Source organism: Acipenser ruthenus, chromosome 44 (assembly GCF_902713425.1).
Source record: "Acipenser ruthenus chromosome 44, fAciRut3.2 maternal haplotype, whole genome shotgun sequence".
NCBI classification, from domain to species: Eukaryota; Metazoa; Chordata; class Actinopteri; order Acipenseriformes; family Acipenseridae; genus Acipenser; species Acipenser ruthenus.
In genome coordinates this window covers 4,153,665-4,165,742 of record NC_081232.1, presented here as the reverse complement: position 1 = coordinate 4,165,742, position 12,078 = coordinate 4,153,665, and the positions used below count along the sequence as shown (strand labels likewise).

Sequence of the window (12,078 nt, the reverse complement as noted above, 5' to 3'; positions counted from 1 at the left end):
TGTCCTCCACACATTTCAATTGTAAAATGTAATTACAAAAATGTAATGCCTGCAGCACTTGATATTCCCAGGTGGTCTCCCATCCAAGTACTAACCAAGCCCAACATTGCTTAGCTTCTGAGATCAGACGAGATCAGGCTTATTCAAGGTGGTGTGGCCGCAGGCGATTGCATTTCTGCTTTCATGACTTTTATGTTTAGTGAGCTGGGGGTGATTCCTCCAAAATTTCCTTTTGTCCTCCACACATTTCAATTGTAAAATGTAATGCCTGCAGCACTTGATATTCCCAGGTGGTCTCCCATCCAAGTACTAACCAAGCCCAACATTGCTTAGCTTCTGAGATCAGACGAGATCAGGCTTATTCAAGGTGGTGTGGCCGCAGGCGATTGCATTTCTGCTTTCATGACTTTTATGTTTAGTGAGCTGGGGGTGATTCCTCCAAAATTTCCTTTTGTCCTCCACACATTTCAATTGTAAAATGTAATTACAAAAATGTAATGCCTGCAGCACTTGATATTCCCAGGTGGTCTCCCATCCAAGTACTAACCAAGCCCAACATTGCTTAGCTTCTGAGATCAGACGAGATCAGGCTTATTCAAGGTGGTGTGGCCGCAGGCGATTGCATTTCTGCTTTCATGACTTTTATGTTTAGTGAGCTGGGGGTGATTCCTCCAAAATTTCCTTTTGTCCTCCACACATTTCAATTGTAAAATGTAATGCCTGCAGCACTTGATATTCCCAGGTGGTCTCCCATCCAAGTACTAACCAAGCCCAACATTGCTTAGCTTCTGAGATCAGACGAGATCAGGCTTATTCAAGGTGGTGTGGCCGCAGGCAATTGCATTTCTGCTTTCATGACTTTTATGTTTAGTGAGCTGGGGGTGATTCCTCCAAAATTTCCTTTTGTCCTCCACACATTTCAATTGTAAAATGTAATGCCTGCAGCACTTGATATTCCCAGGTGGTCTCCCATCCTAGTACTAACCAAGCCCAACATTGCTTAGCTTCTGAGATCAGACGAGATCAGGCTTATTCAAGGTGGTGTGGCCGCAGGCGATTGCATTTCTGCTTTCATGACTTTTATGTTTAGTGAGCTGGGGGTGATTCCTCCAAAATTTCCTTTTGTCCTCCACACATTTCAATTGTAAAATGTAATTACAAAAATGTAATGCCTGCAGCACTTGATATTCCCAGGTGGTCTCCCATCCAAGTACTAACCAAGCCCAACATTGCTTAGCTTCTGAGATCAGACGAGATCAGGCTTATTCAAGGTGGTGTGGCCGCAGGCGATTGCATTTCTGCTTTCATGACTTTTATGTTTAGTGAGCTGGGGGTGATTCCTCCAAAATTTCCTTTTGTCCTCCACACATTTCAATTGTAAAATGTAATTACAAAAATGTAATGCCTGCAGCACTTGATATTCCCAGGTGGTCTCCCATCCAAGTACTAACCAAGCCCAACATTGCTTAGCTTCTGAGATCAGACGAGATCAGGCTTATTCAAGGTGGTGTGGCCGCAGGCGATTGCATTTCTGCTTTCATGACTTTTATGTTTAGTGAGCTGGGGGTGATTCCTCCAAAATTTCCTTTTGTCCTCCACACATTTCAATTGTAAAATGTAATTACAAAAATGTAATGCCTGCAGCACTTGATATTCCCAGGTGGTCTCCCATCCAAGTACTAACCAAGCCCAACATTGCTTAGCTTCTGAGATCAGACGAGATCAGGCTTATTCAAGGTGGTGTGGCCGCAGGCGATTGCATTTCTGCTTTCATGACTTTTATGTTTAGTGAGCTGGGGGTGATTCCTCCAAAATTTCCTTTTGTCCTCCACACATTTCAATTGTAAAATGTAATACCTGCAGCACTTGATATTCCCAGGTGGTCTCCCATCCAAGTACTAACCAAGCCCAACATTGCTTAGCTTCTGAGATCAGACGAGATCAGGCTTATTCAAGGTGGTGTGGCCGCAGGCGATTGCATTTCTGCTTTCATGACTTTTATGTTTAGTGAGCTGGGGGTGATTCCTCCAAAATTTCCTTTTGTCCTCCACACATTTCAATTGTAAAATGTAATTACAAAAATGTAATGCCTGCAGCACTTGATATTCCCAGGTGGTCTCCCATCCAAGTACTAACCAAGCCCAACATTGCTTAGCTTCTGAGATCAGACGAGATCAGGCTTATTCAAGGTGGTGTGGCCGCAGGCGATTGCATTTCTGCTTTCATGACTTTTATGTTTAGTGAGCTGGGGGTGATTCCTCCAAAATTTCCTTTTGTCCTCCACACATTTCAATTGTAAAATGTAATGCCTGCAGCACTTGATATTCCCAGGTGGTCTCCCATCCAAGTACTAACCAAGCCCAACATTGCTTAGCTTCTGAGATCAGACGAGATCAGGCTTATTCAAGGTGGTGTGGCCGCAGGCAATTGCATTTCTGCTTTCATGACTTTTATGTTTAGTGAGCTGGGGGTGATTCCTCCAAAATTTCCTTTTGTCCTCCACACATTTCAATTGTAAAATGTAATGCCTGCAGCACTTGATATTCCCAGGTGGTCTCCCATCCTAGTACTAACCAAGCCCAACATTGCTTAGCTTCTGAGATCAGACGAGATCAGGCTTATTCAAGGTGGTGTGGCCGCAGGCGATTGCATTTCTGCTTTCATGACTTTTATGTTTAGTGAGCTGGGGGTGATTCCTCCAAAATTTCCTTTTGTCCTCCACACATTTCAATTGTAAAATGTAATTACAAAAATGTAATGCCTGCAGCACTTGATATTCCCAGGTGGTCTCCCATCCAAGTACTAACCAAGCCCAACATTGCTTAGCTTCTGAGATCAGACGAGATCAGGCTTATTCAAGGTGGTGTGGCCGCAGGCGATTGCATTTCTGCTTTCATGACTTTTATGTTTAGTGAGCTGGGGGTGATTCCTCCAAAATTTCCTTTTGTCCTCCACACATTTCAATTGTAAAATGTAATTACAAAAATGTAATGCCTGCAGCACTTGATATTCCCAGGTGGTCTCCCATCCAAGTACTAACCAAGCCCAACATTGCTTAGCTTCTGAGATCAGACGAGATCAGGCTTATTCAAGGTGGTGTGGCCGCAGGCGATTGCATTTCTGCTTTCATGACTTTTATGTTTAGTGAGCTGGGGGTGATTCCTCCAAAATTTCCTTTTGTCCTCCACACATTTCAATTGTAAAATGTAATTACAAAAATGTAATGCCTGCAGCACTTGATATTCCCAGGTGGTCTCCCATCCAAGTACTAACCAAGCCCAACATTGCTTAGCTTCTGAGATCAGACGAGATCAGGCTTATTCAAGGTGGTGTGGCCGCAGGCGATTGCATTTCTGCTTTCATGACTTTTATGTTTAGTGAGCTGGGGGTGATTCCTCCAAAATTTCCTTTTGTCCTCCACACATTTCAATTGTAAAATGTAATGCCTGCAGCACTTGATATTCCCAGGTGGTCTCCCATCCTAGTACTAACCAAGCCCAACATTGCTTAGCTTCTGAGATCAGACGAGATCAGGCTTATTCAAGGTGGTGTGGCCGCAGGCGATTGCATTTCTGCTTTCATGACTTTTATGTTTAGTGAGCTGGGGGTGATTCCTCCAAAATTTCCTTTTGTCCTCCACACATTTCAATTGTAAAATGTAATTACAAAAATGTAATGCCTGCAGCACTTGATATTCCCAGGTGGTCTCCCATCCAAGTACTAACCAAGCCCAACATTGCTTAGCTTCTGAGATCAGACGAGATCAGGCTTATTCAAGGTGGTGTGGCCGCAGGCGATTGCATTTCTGCTTTCATGACTTTTATGTTTAGTGAGCTGGGGGTGATTCCTCCAAAATTTCCTTTTGTCCTCCACACATTTCAATTGTAAAATGTAATTACAAAAATGTAATGCCTGCAGCACTTGATATTCCCAGGTGGTCTCCCATCCAAGTACTAACCAAGCCCAACATTGCTTAGCTTCTGAGATCAGACGAGATCAGGCTTATTCAAGGTGGTGTGGCCGCAGGCGATTGCATTTCTGCTTTCATGACTTTTATGTTTAGTGAGCTGGGGGTGATTCCTCCAAAATTTCCTTTTGTCCTCCACACATTTCAATTGTAAAATGTAATGCCTGCAGCACTTGATATTCCCAGGTGGTCTCCCATCCAAGTACTAACCAAGCCCAACATTGCTTAGCTTCTGAGATCAGACGAGATCAGGCTTATTCAAGGTGGTGTGGCCGCAGGCGATTGCATTTCTGCTTTCATGACTTTTATGTTTAGTGAGCTGGGGGTGATTCCTCCAAAATTTCCTTTTGTCCTCCACACATTTCAATTGTAAAATGTAATGCCTGCAGCACTTGATATTCCCAGGTGGTCTCCCATCCAAGTACTAACCAAGCCCAACATTGCTTAGCTTCTGAGATCAGACGAGATCAGGCTTATTCAAGGTGGTGTGGCCGCAGGCGATTGCATTTCTGCTTTCATGACTTTTATGTTTAGTGAGCTGGGGGTGATTCCTCCAAAATTTCCTTTTGTCCTCCACACATTTCAATTGTAAAATGTAATTACAAAAATGTAATGCCTGCAGCACTTGATATTCCCAGGTGGTCTCCCATCCAAGTACTAACCAAGCCCAACATTGCTTAGCTTCTGAGATCAGACGAGATCAGGCTTATTCAAGGTGGTGTGGCCGCAGGCGATTGCATTTCTGCTTTCATGACTTTTATGTTTAGTGAGCTGGGGGTGATTCCTCCAAAATTTCCTTTTGTCCTCCACACATTTCAATTGTAAAATGTAATGCCTGCAGCACTTGATATTCCCAGGTGGTCTCCCATCCAAGTACTAACCAAGCCCAACATTGCTTAGCTTCTGAGATCAGACGAGATCAGGCTTATTCAAGGTGGTGTGGCCGCAGGCGATTGCATTTCTGCTTTCATGACTTTTATGTTTAGTGAGCTGGGGGTGATTCCTCCAAAATTTCCTTTTGTCCTCCACACATTTCAATTGTAAAATGTAATGCCTGCAGCACTTGATATTCCCAGGTGGTCTCCCATCCAAGTACTAACCAAGCCCAACATTGCTTAGCTTCTGAGATCAGACGAGATCAGGCTTATTCAAGGTGGTGTGGCCGCAGGCGATTGCATTTCTGCTTTCATGACTTTTATGTTTAGTGAGCTGGGGGTGATTCCTCCAAAATTTCCTTTTGTCCTCCACACATTTCAATTGTAAAATGTAATGCCTGCAGCACTTGATATTCCCAGGTGGTCTCCCATCCAAGTACTAACCAAGCCCAACATTGCTTAGCTTCTGAGATCAGACGAGATCAGGCTTATTCAAGGTGGTGTGGCCGCAGGCGATTGCATTTCTGCTTTCATGACTTTTATGTTTAGTGAGCTGGGGGTGATTCCTCCAAAATTTCCTTTTGTCCTCCACACATTTCAATTGTAAAATGTAATTACAAAAATGTAATGCCTGCAGCACTTGATATTCCCAGGTGGTCTCCCATCCAAGTACTAACCAAGCCCAACATTGCTTAGCTTCTGAGATCAGACGAGATCAGGCTTATTCAAGGTGGTGTGGCCGCAGGCGATTGCATTTCTGCTTTCATGACTTTTATGTTTAGTGAGCTGGGGGTGATTCCTCCAAAATTTCCTTTTGTCCTCCACACATTTCAATTGTAAAATGTAATGCCTGCAGCACTTGATATTCCCAGGTGGTCTCCCATCCAAGTACTAACCAAGCCCAACATTGCTTAGCTTCTGAGATCAGACGAGATCAGGCTTATTCAAGGTGGTGTGGCCGCAGGCGATTGCATTTCTGCTTTCATGACTTTTATGTTTAGTGAGCTGGGGGTGATTCCTCCAAAATTTCCTTTTGTCCTCCACACATTTCAATTGTAAAATGTAATGCCTGCAGCACTTGATATTCCCAGGTGGTCTCCCATCCAAGTACTAACCAAGCCCAACATTGCTTAGCTTCTGAGATCAGACGAGATCAGGCTTATTCAAGGTGGTGTGGCCGCAGGCGATTGCATTTCTGCTTTCATGACTTTTATGTTTAGTGAGCTGGGGGTGATTCCTCCAAAATTTCCTTTTGTCCTCCACACATTTCAATTGTAAAATGTAATGCCTGCAGCACTTGATATTCCCAGGTGGTCTCCCATCCAAGTACTAACCAAGCCCAACATTGCTTAGCTTCTGAGATCAGACGAGATCAGGCTTATTCAAGGTGGTGTGGCCGCAGGCGATTGCATTTCTGCTTTCATGACTTTTATGTTTAGTGAGCTGGGGGTGATTCCTCCAAAATTTCCTTTTGTCCTCCACACATTTCAATTGTAAAATGTAATTACAAAAATGTAATGCCTGCAGCACTTGATATTCCCAGGTGGTCTCCCATCCAAGTACTAACCAAGCCCAACATTGCTTAGCTTCTGAGATCAGACGAGATCAGGCTTATTCAAGGTGGTGTGGCCGCAGGCGATTGCATTCCTGCTTTCATGACTTTTATGTTTAGTGAGCTGGGGGTGATTCCTCCAAAATTTCCTTTTGTCCTCCACACATTTCAATTGTAAAATGTAATTACAAAAATGTAATGCCTGCAGCACTTGATATTCCCAGGTGGTCTCCCATCCAAGTACTAACCAAGCCCAACATTGCTTAGCTTCTGAGATCAGACGAGATCAGGCTTATTCAAGGTGGTGTGGCCGCAGGCGATTGCATTTCTGCTTTCATGACTTTTATGTTTAGTGAGCTGGGGGTGATTCCTCCAAAATTTCCTTTTGTCCTCCACACATTTCAATTGTAAAATGTAATGCCTGCAGCACTTGATATTCCCAGGTGGTCTCCCATCCAAGTACTAACCAAGCCCAACATTGCTTAGCTTCTGAGATCAGACGAGATCAGGCTTATTCAAGGTGGTGTGGCCGCAGGCGATTGCATTTCTGCTTTCATGACTTTTATGTTTAGTGAGCTGGGGGTGATTCCTCCAAAATTTCCTTTTGTCCTCCACACATTTCAATTGTAAAATGTAATGCCTGCAGCACTTGATATTCCCAGGTGGTCTCCCATCCAAGTACTAACCAAGCCCAACATTGCTTAGCTTCTGAGATCAGACGAGATCAGGCTTATTCAAGGTGGTGTGGCCGCAGGCGATTGCATTTCTGCTTTCATGACTTTTATGTTTAGTGAGCTGGGGGTGATTCCTCCAAAATTTCCTTTTGTCCTCCACACATTTCAATTGTAAAATGTAATGCCTGCAGCACTTGATATTCCCAGGTGGTCTCCCATCCAAGTACTAACCAAGCCCAACATTGCTTAGCTTCTGAGATCAGACGAGATCAGGCTTATTCAAGGTGGTGTGGCCGCAGGCGATTGCATTTCTGCTTTCATGACTTTTATGTTTAGTGAGCTGGGGGTGATTCCTCCAAAATTTCCTTTTGTCCTCCACACATTTCAATTGTAAAATGTAATGCCTGCAGCACTTGATATTCCGAGGTGGTCTCCCATCCAAGTACTAACCAAGCCCAACATTGCTTAGCTTCTGAGATCAGACGAGATCAGGCTTATTCAAGGTGGTGTGGCCGCAGGTGATTGCATTTCTGCTTTCATGACTTTTATGTTTAGTGAGCTGGGGGTGATTCCTCCAAAATTTCCTTTTGTCCTCCACACATTTCAATTGTAAAATGTAATTACAAAAATGTAATGCCTGCAGCACTTGATATTCCCAGGTGGTCTCCCATCCAAGTACTAACCAAGCCCAACATTGCTTAGCTTCTGAGATCAGACGAGATCAGGCTTATTCAAGGTGGTGTGGCCGCAGGCGATTGCATTTCTGCTTTCATGACTTTTATGTTTAGTGAGCTGGGGGTGATTCCTCCAAAATTTCCTTTTGTCCTCCACACATTTCAATTGTAAAATGTAATTACAAAAATGTAATGCCTGCAGCACTTGATATTCCCAGGTGGTCTCCCATCCAAGTACTAACCAAGCCCAACATTGCTTAGCTTCTGAGATCAGACGAGATCAGGCTTATTCAAGGTGGTGTGGCCGCAGGCGATTGCATTTCTGCTTTCATGACTTTTATGTTTAGTGAGCTGGGGGTGATTCCTCCAAAATTTCCTTTTGTCCTCCACACATTTCAATTGTAAAATGTAATGCCTGCAGCACTTGATATTCCCAGGTGGTCTCCCATCCAAGTACTAACCAAGCCCAACATTGCTTAGCTTCTGAGATCAGACGAGATCAGGCTTATTCAAGGTGGTGTGGCCGCAGGCGATTGCGTTTCTGCTTTCATGACTTTTATGTTTAGTGAGCTGGGGGTGATTCCTCCAAAATTTCCTTTTGTCCTCCACACATTTCAATTGTAAAATGTAATGCCTGCAGCACTTGATATTCCGAGGTGGTCTCCCATTCAAGTACTAACCAAGCCCAACATTGCTTAGCTTCTGAGATCAGACGAGATCAGGCTTATTCAAGGTGGTGTGGCAGCAGGCAATTGCATTTCTGCTTTCATGACTTTTATGTTTAGTGAGCTGGGGGTGATTCCTCCAAAATTTCCTTTTGTCCTCCACACATTTCAATTGTAAAATGTAATGCCTGCAGCACTTGATATTCCCAGGTGGTCTCCCATCCTAGTACTAACCAAGCCCAACATTGCTTAGCTTCTGAGATCAGACGAGATCAGGCTTATTCAAGGTGGTGTGGCCGCAGGCGATTGCATTTCTGCTTTCATGACTTTTATGTTTAGTGAGCTGGGGGTGATTCCTCCAAAATTTCCTTTTGTCCTCCACACATTTCAATTGTAAAATGTAATTACAAAAATGTAATGCCTGCAGCACTTGATATTCCCAGGTGGTCTCCCATCCAAGTACTAACCAAGCCCAACATTGCTTAGCTTCTGAGATCAGACGAGATCAGGCTTATTCAAGGTGGTGTGGCCGCAGGCGATTGCATTTCTGCTTTCATGACTTTTATGTTTAGTGAGCTGGGGGTGATTCCTCCAAAATTTCCTTTTGTCCTCCACACATTTCAATTGTAAAATGTAATGCCTGCAGCACTTGATATTCCCAGGTGGTCTCCCATCCAAGTACTAACCAAGCCCAACATTGCTTAGCTTCTGAGATCAGACGAGATCAAGCTTATTCAAGGTGGTGTGGCCGCAGGCGATTGCATTTCTGCTTTCATGACTTTTATGTTTAGTGAGCTGGGGGTGATTCCTCCAAAATTTCCTTTTGTCCTCCACACATTTCAATTGTAAAATGTAATTACAAAAATGTAATGCCTGCAGCACTTGATATTCCCAGGTGGTCTCCCATCCAAGTACTAACCAAGCCCAACATTGCTTAGCTTCTGAGATCAGACGAGATCAGGCTTATTCAAGGTGGTGTGGCCGCAGGCGATTGCATTTCTGCTTTCATGACTTTTATGTTTAGTGAGCTGGGGGTGATTCCTCCAAAATTTCCTTTTGTCCTCCACACATTTCAATTGTAAAATGTAATGCCTGCAGCACTTGATATTCCCAGGTGGTCTCCCATCCAAGTACTAACCAAGCCCAACATTGCTTAGCTTCTGAGATCAGACGAGATCAAGCTTATTCAAGGTGGTGTGGCCGCAGGTGATTGCATTTCTGCTTTCATGACTTTTATGTTTAGTGAGCTGGGGGTGATTCCTCCAAAATTTCCTTTTGTCCTCCACACATTTCAATTGTAAAATGTAATGCCTGCAGCACTTGATATTCCCAGGTGGTCTCCCATCCAAGTACTAACCAAGCCCAACATTGCTTAGCTTCTGAGATCAGACGAGATCAGGCTTATTCAAGGTGGTGTGGCCGCAGGCGATTGCATTTCTGCTTTCATGACTTTTATGTTTAGTGAGCTGGGGGTGATTCCTCCAAAATTTCCTTTTGTCCTCCACACATTTCAATTGTAAAATGTAATGCCTGCAGCACTTGATATTCCCAGGTGGTCTCCCATCCAAGTACTAACCAAGCCCAACATTGCTTAGCTTCTGAGATCAGACGAGATCAGGCTTATTCAAGGTGGTGTGGCCGCAGGCGATTGCATTTCTGCTTTCATGACTTTTATGTTTAGTGAGCTGGGGGTGATTCCTCCAAAATTTCCTTTTGTCCTCCACACATTTCAATTGTAAAATGTAATGCCTGCAGCACTTGATATTCCCAGGTGGTCTCCCATCCAAGTACTAACCAAGCCCAACATTGCTTAGCTTCTGAGATCAGACGAGATCAGGCTTATTCAAGGTGGTGTGGCCGCAGGCGATTGCATTTCTGCTTTCATGACTTTTATGTTTAGTGAGCTGGGGGTGATTCCTCCAAAATTTCCTTTTGTCCTCCACACATTTCAATTGTAAAATGTAATGCCTGCAGCACTTGATATTCCCAGGTGGTCTCCCATCCAAGTACTAACCAAGCCCAACATTGCTTAGCTTCTGAGATCAGACGAGATCAGGCTTATTCAAGGTGGTGTGGCCGCAGGCGATTGCATTTCTGCTTTCATGACTTTTATGTTTAGTGAGCTGGGGGTGATTCCTCCAAAATTTCCTTTTGTCCTCCACACATTTCAATTGTAAAATGTAATTACAAAAATGTAATGCCTGCAGCACTTGATATTCCCAGGTGGTCTCCCATCCAAGTACTAACCAAGCCCAACATTGCTTAGCTTCTGAGATCAGACGAGATCAGGCTTATTCAAGGTGGTGTGGCCGCAGGCGATTGCATTTCTGCTTTCATGACTTTTATGTTTAGTGAGCTGGGGGTGATTCCTCCAAAATTTCCTTTTGTCCTCCACACATTTCAATTGTAAAATGTAATTACAAAAATGTAATGCCTGCAGCACTTGATATTCCCAGGTGGTCTCCCATCCAAGTACTAACCAAGCCCAACATTGCTTAGCTTCTGAGATCAGACGAGATCAGGCTTATTCAAGGTGGTGTGGCCGCAGGCGATTGCATTTCTGCTTTCATGACTTTTATGTTTAGTGAGCTGGGGGTGATTCCTCCAAAATTTCCTTTTGTCCTCCACACATTTCAATTGTAAAATGTAATGCCTGCAGCACTTGATATTCCCAGGTGGTCTCCCATCCAAGTACTAACCAAGCCCAACATTGCTTAGCTTCTGAGATCAGACGAGATCAGGCTTATTCAAGGTGGTGTGGCCGCAGGCGATTGCATTTCTGCTTTCATGACTTTTATGTTTAGTGAGCTGGGGGTGATTCCTCCAAAATTTCCTTTTGTCCTCCACACATTTCAATTGTAAAATGTAATTACAAAAATGTAATGCCTGCAGCACTTGATATTCCCAGGTGGTCTCCCATCCAAGTACTAACCAAGCCCAACATTGCTTAGCTTCTGAGATCAGACGAGATCAGGCTTATTCAAGGTGGTGTGGCCGCAGGCGATTGCATTTCTGCTTTCATGACTTTTATGTTTAGTGAGCTGGGGGTGATTCCTCCAAAATTTCCTTTTGTCCTCCACACATTTCAATTGTAAAATGTAATGCCTGCAGCACTTGATATTCCCAGGTGGTCTCCCATCCAAGTACTAACCAAGCCCAACATTGCTTAGCTTCTGAGATCAGACGAGATCAGGCTTATTCAAGGTGGTGTGGCCGCAGGCGATTGCATTTCTGCTTTCATGACTTTTATGTTTAGTGAGCTGGGGGTGATTCCTCCAAAATTTCCTTTTGTCCTCCACACATTTCAATTGTAAAATGTAATGCCTGCAGCACTTGATATTCCGAGGTGGTCTCCCATCCAAGTACTAACCAAGCCCAACATTGCTTAGCTTCTGAGATCAGACGAGATCAGGCGTATTCAAGGTGGTGTGGTCGCAGGCAATTGCATTTCTGCTTTCATGACTTTTATGTTTAGTGAGCTGGGGGTGATTCCTCCAAAATTTCCTTTTGTCCTCCACACATTTCAATTGTAAAATGTAATGCCTGCAGCACTTGATATTCCCAGGTGGTCTCCCATCCTAGTACTAACCAAGCCCAACATTGCTTAGCTTCTGAGATCAGACGAGATCAGGCTTATTCAAGGTGGTGTGGCCGCAGGCGATTGCATTTCT

At 43.9% G+C, this 12,078-nt stretch overlaps 53 non-coding genes and 1 pseudogene across 53 annotated transcripts; all 54 read right to left on the bottom strand.

Annotated features, from left to right (window-relative positions):
• Positions 1-46: 46 nt before the first annotated feature.
• LOC131717425 (5S ribosomal RNA) lies at positions 47-165 on the bottom strand. Its single transcript, XR_009316312.1, has one exon. It is a non-coding gene; the product is annotated as a 5S ribosomal RNA (ribosomal RNA).
• A 100-nt stretch (positions 166-265) lies between these two features.
• On the bottom strand, positions 266-384 carry LOC131717424 (5S ribosomal RNA). The gene has a single exon (XR_009316311.1). It is a non-coding gene; the product is annotated as a 5S ribosomal RNA (ribosomal RNA).
• A 114-nt stretch (positions 385-498) lies between these two features.
• On the bottom strand, positions 499-617 carry LOC131717423 (5S ribosomal RNA). The gene has a single exon (XR_009316310.1). It is a non-coding gene; the product is annotated as a 5S ribosomal RNA (ribosomal RNA).
• A 100-nt stretch (positions 618-717) lies between these two features.
• LOC131717422 (5S ribosomal RNA) lies at positions 718-836 on the bottom strand. The gene has a single exon (XR_009316309.1). It is a non-coding gene; the product is annotated as a 5S ribosomal RNA (ribosomal RNA).
• Positions 837-936: 100 nt separating this feature from the next.
• LOC131718480 (5S ribosomal RNA) lies at positions 937-1,055 on the bottom strand. Its single transcript, XR_009317378.1, has one exon. It is a non-coding gene; the product is annotated as a 5S ribosomal RNA (ribosomal RNA).
• Positions 1,056-1,169: 114 nt separating this feature from the next.
• LOC131717420 (5S ribosomal RNA) lies at positions 1,170-1,288 on the bottom strand. Its single transcript, XR_009316307.1, has one exon. It is a non-coding gene; the product is annotated as a 5S ribosomal RNA (ribosomal RNA).
• Positions 1,289-1,402: 114 nt separating this feature from the next.
• Positions 1,403-1,521, bottom strand: LOC131717419 (5S ribosomal RNA). The gene has a single exon (XR_009316306.1). It is a non-coding gene; the product is annotated as a 5S ribosomal RNA (ribosomal RNA).
• A 114-nt stretch (positions 1,522-1,635) lies between these two features.
• On the bottom strand, positions 1,636-1,754 carry LOC131717418 (5S ribosomal RNA). Its single transcript, XR_009316305.1, has one exon. It is a non-coding gene; the product is annotated as a 5S ribosomal RNA (ribosomal RNA).
• A 100-nt stretch (positions 1,755-1,854) lies between these two features.
• LOC131710413 (5S ribosomal RNA) lies at positions 1,855-1,973 on the bottom strand. Its single transcript, XR_009312285.1, has one exon. It is a non-coding gene; the product is annotated as a 5S ribosomal RNA (ribosomal RNA).
• A 114-nt stretch (positions 1,974-2,087) lies between these two features.
• Positions 2,088-2,206, bottom strand: LOC131717417 (5S ribosomal RNA). Its single transcript, XR_009316304.1, has one exon. It is a non-coding gene; the product is annotated as a 5S ribosomal RNA (ribosomal RNA).
• A 100-nt stretch (positions 2,207-2,306) lies between these two features.
• LOC131717416 (5S ribosomal RNA) lies at positions 2,307-2,425 on the bottom strand. The gene has a single exon (XR_009316303.1). It is a non-coding gene; the product is annotated as a 5S ribosomal RNA (ribosomal RNA).
• Positions 2,426-2,525: 100 nt separating this feature from the next.
• On the bottom strand, positions 2,526-2,644 carry LOC131718469 (5S ribosomal RNA). Its single transcript, XR_009317367.1, has one exon. It is a non-coding gene; the product is annotated as a 5S ribosomal RNA (ribosomal RNA).
• Positions 2,645-2,758: 114 nt separating this feature from the next.
• Positions 2,759-2,877, bottom strand: LOC131717415 (5S ribosomal RNA). The gene has a single exon (XR_009316302.1). It is a non-coding gene; the product is annotated as a 5S ribosomal RNA (ribosomal RNA).
• Positions 2,878-2,991: 114 nt separating this feature from the next.
• LOC131717414 (5S ribosomal RNA) lies at positions 2,992-3,110 on the bottom strand. Its single transcript, XR_009316301.1, has one exon. It is a non-coding gene; the product is annotated as a 5S ribosomal RNA (ribosomal RNA).
• Positions 3,111-3,224: 114 nt separating this feature from the next.
• On the bottom strand, positions 3,225-3,343 carry LOC131717413 (5S ribosomal RNA). The gene has a single exon (XR_009316300.1). It is a non-coding gene; the product is annotated as a 5S ribosomal RNA (ribosomal RNA).
• Positions 3,344-3,443: 100 nt separating this feature from the next.
• On the bottom strand, positions 3,444-3,562 carry LOC131718458 (5S ribosomal RNA). Its single transcript, XR_009317356.1, has one exon. It is a non-coding gene; the product is annotated as a 5S ribosomal RNA (ribosomal RNA).
• A 114-nt stretch (positions 3,563-3,676) lies between these two features.
• On the bottom strand, positions 3,677-3,795 carry LOC131717412 (5S ribosomal RNA). Its single transcript, XR_009316299.1, has one exon. It is a non-coding gene; the product is annotated as a 5S ribosomal RNA (ribosomal RNA).
• A 114-nt stretch (positions 3,796-3,909) lies between these two features.
• On the bottom strand, positions 3,910-4,028 carry LOC131717411 (5S ribosomal RNA). Its single transcript, XR_009316298.1, has one exon. It is a non-coding gene; the product is annotated as a 5S ribosomal RNA (ribosomal RNA).
• A 100-nt stretch (positions 4,029-4,128) lies between these two features.
• Positions 4,129-4,247, bottom strand: LOC131717410 (5S ribosomal RNA). The gene has a single exon (XR_009316296.1). It is a non-coding gene; the product is annotated as a 5S ribosomal RNA (ribosomal RNA).
• A 100-nt stretch (positions 4,248-4,347) lies between these two features.
• On the bottom strand, positions 4,348-4,466 carry LOC131717409 (5S ribosomal RNA). The gene has a single exon (XR_009316295.1). It is a non-coding gene; the product is annotated as a 5S ribosomal RNA (ribosomal RNA).
• Positions 4,467-4,580: 114 nt separating this feature from the next.
• LOC131717408 (5S ribosomal RNA) lies at positions 4,581-4,699 on the bottom strand. The gene has a single exon (XR_009316294.1). It is a non-coding gene; the product is annotated as a 5S ribosomal RNA (ribosomal RNA).
• Positions 4,700-4,799: 100 nt separating this feature from the next.
• LOC131717407 (5S ribosomal RNA) lies at positions 4,800-4,918 on the bottom strand. The gene has a single exon (XR_009316293.1). It is a non-coding gene; the product is annotated as a 5S ribosomal RNA (ribosomal RNA).
• A 100-nt stretch (positions 4,919-5,018) lies between these two features.
• LOC131717406 (5S ribosomal RNA) lies at positions 5,019-5,137 on the bottom strand. The gene has a single exon (XR_009316292.1). It is a non-coding gene; the product is annotated as a 5S ribosomal RNA (ribosomal RNA).
• Positions 5,138-5,237: 100 nt separating this feature from the next.
• LOC131717405 (5S ribosomal RNA) lies at positions 5,238-5,356 on the bottom strand. The gene has a single exon (XR_009316291.1). It is a non-coding gene; the product is annotated as a 5S ribosomal RNA (ribosomal RNA).
• A 114-nt stretch (positions 5,357-5,470) lies between these two features.
• On the bottom strand, positions 5,471-5,589 carry LOC131717404 (5S ribosomal RNA). The gene has a single exon (XR_009316290.1). It is a non-coding gene; the product is annotated as a 5S ribosomal RNA (ribosomal RNA).
• A 100-nt stretch (positions 5,590-5,689) lies between these two features.
• On the bottom strand, positions 5,690-5,808 carry LOC131717403 (5S ribosomal RNA). The gene has a single exon (XR_009316289.1). It is a non-coding gene; the product is annotated as a 5S ribosomal RNA (ribosomal RNA).
• A 100-nt stretch (positions 5,809-5,908) lies between these two features.
• LOC131717402 (5S ribosomal RNA) lies at positions 5,909-6,027 on the bottom strand. Its single transcript, XR_009316288.1, has one exon. It is a non-coding gene; the product is annotated as a 5S ribosomal RNA (ribosomal RNA).
• Positions 6,028-6,127: 100 nt separating this feature from the next.
• LOC131717401 (5S ribosomal RNA) lies at positions 6,128-6,246 on the bottom strand. Its single transcript, XR_009316287.1, has one exon. It is a non-coding gene; the product is annotated as a 5S ribosomal RNA (ribosomal RNA).
• A 114-nt stretch (positions 6,247-6,360) lies between these two features.
• On the bottom strand, positions 6,361-6,479 carry LOC131717399 (5S ribosomal RNA). The gene has a single exon (XR_009316285.1). It is a non-coding gene; the product is annotated as a 5S ribosomal RNA (ribosomal RNA).
• A 114-nt stretch (positions 6,480-6,593) lies between these two features.
• Positions 6,594-6,712, bottom strand: LOC131717398 (5S ribosomal RNA). Its single transcript, XR_009316284.1, has one exon. It is a non-coding gene; the product is annotated as a 5S ribosomal RNA (ribosomal RNA).
• A 100-nt stretch (positions 6,713-6,812) lies between these two features.
• Positions 6,813-6,931, bottom strand: LOC131717397 (5S ribosomal RNA). Its single transcript, XR_009316283.1, has one exon. It is a non-coding gene; the product is annotated as a 5S ribosomal RNA (ribosomal RNA).
• A 100-nt stretch (positions 6,932-7,031) lies between these two features.
• Positions 7,032-7,150, bottom strand: LOC131717396 (5S ribosomal RNA). Its single transcript, XR_009316282.1, has one exon. It is a non-coding gene; the product is annotated as a 5S ribosomal RNA (ribosomal RNA).
• Positions 7,151-7,250: 100 nt separating this feature from the next.
• LOC131717395 (5S ribosomal RNA) lies at positions 7,251-7,369 on the bottom strand. Its single transcript, XR_009316281.1, has one exon. It is a non-coding gene; the product is annotated as a 5S ribosomal RNA (ribosomal RNA).
• Positions 7,370-7,469: 100 nt separating this feature from the next.
• LOC131712799 (5S ribosomal RNA) lies at positions 7,470-7,588 on the bottom strand. The gene has a single exon (XR_009314688.1). It is a non-coding gene; the product is annotated as a 5S ribosomal RNA (ribosomal RNA).
• A 114-nt stretch (positions 7,589-7,702) lies between these two features.
• Positions 7,703-7,821, bottom strand: LOC131717394 (5S ribosomal RNA). Its single transcript, XR_009316280.1, has one exon. It is a non-coding gene; the product is annotated as a 5S ribosomal RNA (ribosomal RNA).
• A 114-nt stretch (positions 7,822-7,935) lies between these two features.
• On the bottom strand, positions 7,936-8,054 carry LOC131717393 (5S ribosomal RNA). The gene has a single exon (XR_009316279.1). It is a non-coding gene; the product is annotated as a 5S ribosomal RNA (ribosomal RNA).
• A 100-nt stretch (positions 8,055-8,154) lies between these two features.
• Positions 8,155-8,273, bottom strand: LOC131717392 (5S ribosomal RNA). Its single transcript, XR_009316278.1, has one exon. It is a non-coding gene; the product is annotated as a 5S ribosomal RNA (ribosomal RNA).
• A 100-nt stretch (positions 8,274-8,373) lies between these two features.
• Positions 8,374-8,492, bottom strand: LOC131713503 (5S ribosomal RNA; annotated as a pseudogene).
• A 100-nt stretch (positions 8,493-8,592) lies between these two features.
• LOC131718447 (5S ribosomal RNA) lies at positions 8,593-8,711 on the bottom strand. The gene has a single exon (XR_009317345.1). It is a non-coding gene; the product is annotated as a 5S ribosomal RNA (ribosomal RNA).
• Positions 8,712-8,825: 114 nt separating this feature from the next.
• LOC131717391 (5S ribosomal RNA) lies at positions 8,826-8,944 on the bottom strand. Its single transcript, XR_009316277.1, has one exon. It is a non-coding gene; the product is annotated as a 5S ribosomal RNA (ribosomal RNA).
• A 100-nt stretch (positions 8,945-9,044) lies between these two features.
• Positions 9,045-9,163, bottom strand: LOC131710495 (5S ribosomal RNA). Its single transcript, XR_009312367.1, has one exon. It is a non-coding gene; the product is annotated as a 5S ribosomal RNA (ribosomal RNA).
• A 114-nt stretch (positions 9,164-9,277) lies between these two features.
• On the bottom strand, positions 9,278-9,396 carry LOC131717390 (5S ribosomal RNA). Its single transcript, XR_009316276.1, has one exon. It is a non-coding gene; the product is annotated as a 5S ribosomal RNA (ribosomal RNA).
• Positions 9,397-9,496: 100 nt separating this feature from the next.
• Positions 9,497-9,615, bottom strand: LOC131712348 (5S ribosomal RNA). The gene has a single exon (XR_009314243.1). It is a non-coding gene; the product is annotated as a 5S ribosomal RNA (ribosomal RNA).
• A 100-nt stretch (positions 9,616-9,715) lies between these two features.
• Positions 9,716-9,834, bottom strand: LOC131717388 (5S ribosomal RNA). The gene has a single exon (XR_009316274.1). It is a non-coding gene; the product is annotated as a 5S ribosomal RNA (ribosomal RNA).
• Positions 9,835-9,934: 100 nt separating this feature from the next.
• Positions 9,935-10,053, bottom strand: LOC131717387 (5S ribosomal RNA). Its single transcript, XR_009316273.1, has one exon. It is a non-coding gene; the product is annotated as a 5S ribosomal RNA (ribosomal RNA).
• A 100-nt stretch (positions 10,054-10,153) lies between these two features.
• Positions 10,154-10,272, bottom strand: LOC131717386 (5S ribosomal RNA). The gene has a single exon (XR_009316272.1). It is a non-coding gene; the product is annotated as a 5S ribosomal RNA (ribosomal RNA).
• A 100-nt stretch (positions 10,273-10,372) lies between these two features.
• Positions 10,373-10,491, bottom strand: LOC131717385 (5S ribosomal RNA). Its single transcript, XR_009316271.1, has one exon. It is a non-coding gene; the product is annotated as a 5S ribosomal RNA (ribosomal RNA).
• Positions 10,492-10,605: 114 nt separating this feature from the next.
• Positions 10,606-10,724, bottom strand: LOC131717384 (5S ribosomal RNA). Its single transcript, XR_009316270.1, has one exon. It is a non-coding gene; the product is annotated as a 5S ribosomal RNA (ribosomal RNA).
• A 114-nt stretch (positions 10,725-10,838) lies between these two features.
• On the bottom strand, positions 10,839-10,957 carry LOC131717383 (5S ribosomal RNA). Its single transcript, XR_009316269.1, has one exon. It is a non-coding gene; the product is annotated as a 5S ribosomal RNA (ribosomal RNA).
• A 100-nt stretch (positions 10,958-11,057) lies between these two features.
• LOC131717382 (5S ribosomal RNA) lies at positions 11,058-11,176 on the bottom strand. Its single transcript, XR_009316268.1, has one exon. It is a non-coding gene; the product is annotated as a 5S ribosomal RNA (ribosomal RNA).
• Positions 11,177-11,290: 114 nt separating this feature from the next.
• On the bottom strand, positions 11,291-11,409 carry LOC131717381 (5S ribosomal RNA). Its single transcript, XR_009316267.1, has one exon. It is a non-coding gene; the product is annotated as a 5S ribosomal RNA (ribosomal RNA).
• Positions 11,410-11,509: 100 nt separating this feature from the next.
• LOC131717380 (5S ribosomal RNA) lies at positions 11,510-11,628 on the bottom strand. Its single transcript, XR_009316266.1, has one exon. It is a non-coding gene; the product is annotated as a 5S ribosomal RNA (ribosomal RNA).
• A 100-nt stretch (positions 11,629-11,728) lies between these two features.
• LOC131710636 (5S ribosomal RNA) lies at positions 11,729-11,847 on the bottom strand. The gene has a single exon (XR_009312518.1). It is a non-coding gene; the product is annotated as a 5S ribosomal RNA (ribosomal RNA).
• A 100-nt stretch (positions 11,848-11,947) lies between these two features.
• Positions 11,948-12,066, bottom strand: LOC131718435 (5S ribosomal RNA). The gene has a single exon (XR_009317333.1). It is a non-coding gene; the product is annotated as a 5S ribosomal RNA (ribosomal RNA).
• Positions 12,067-12,078: the final 12 nt, after the last annotated feature.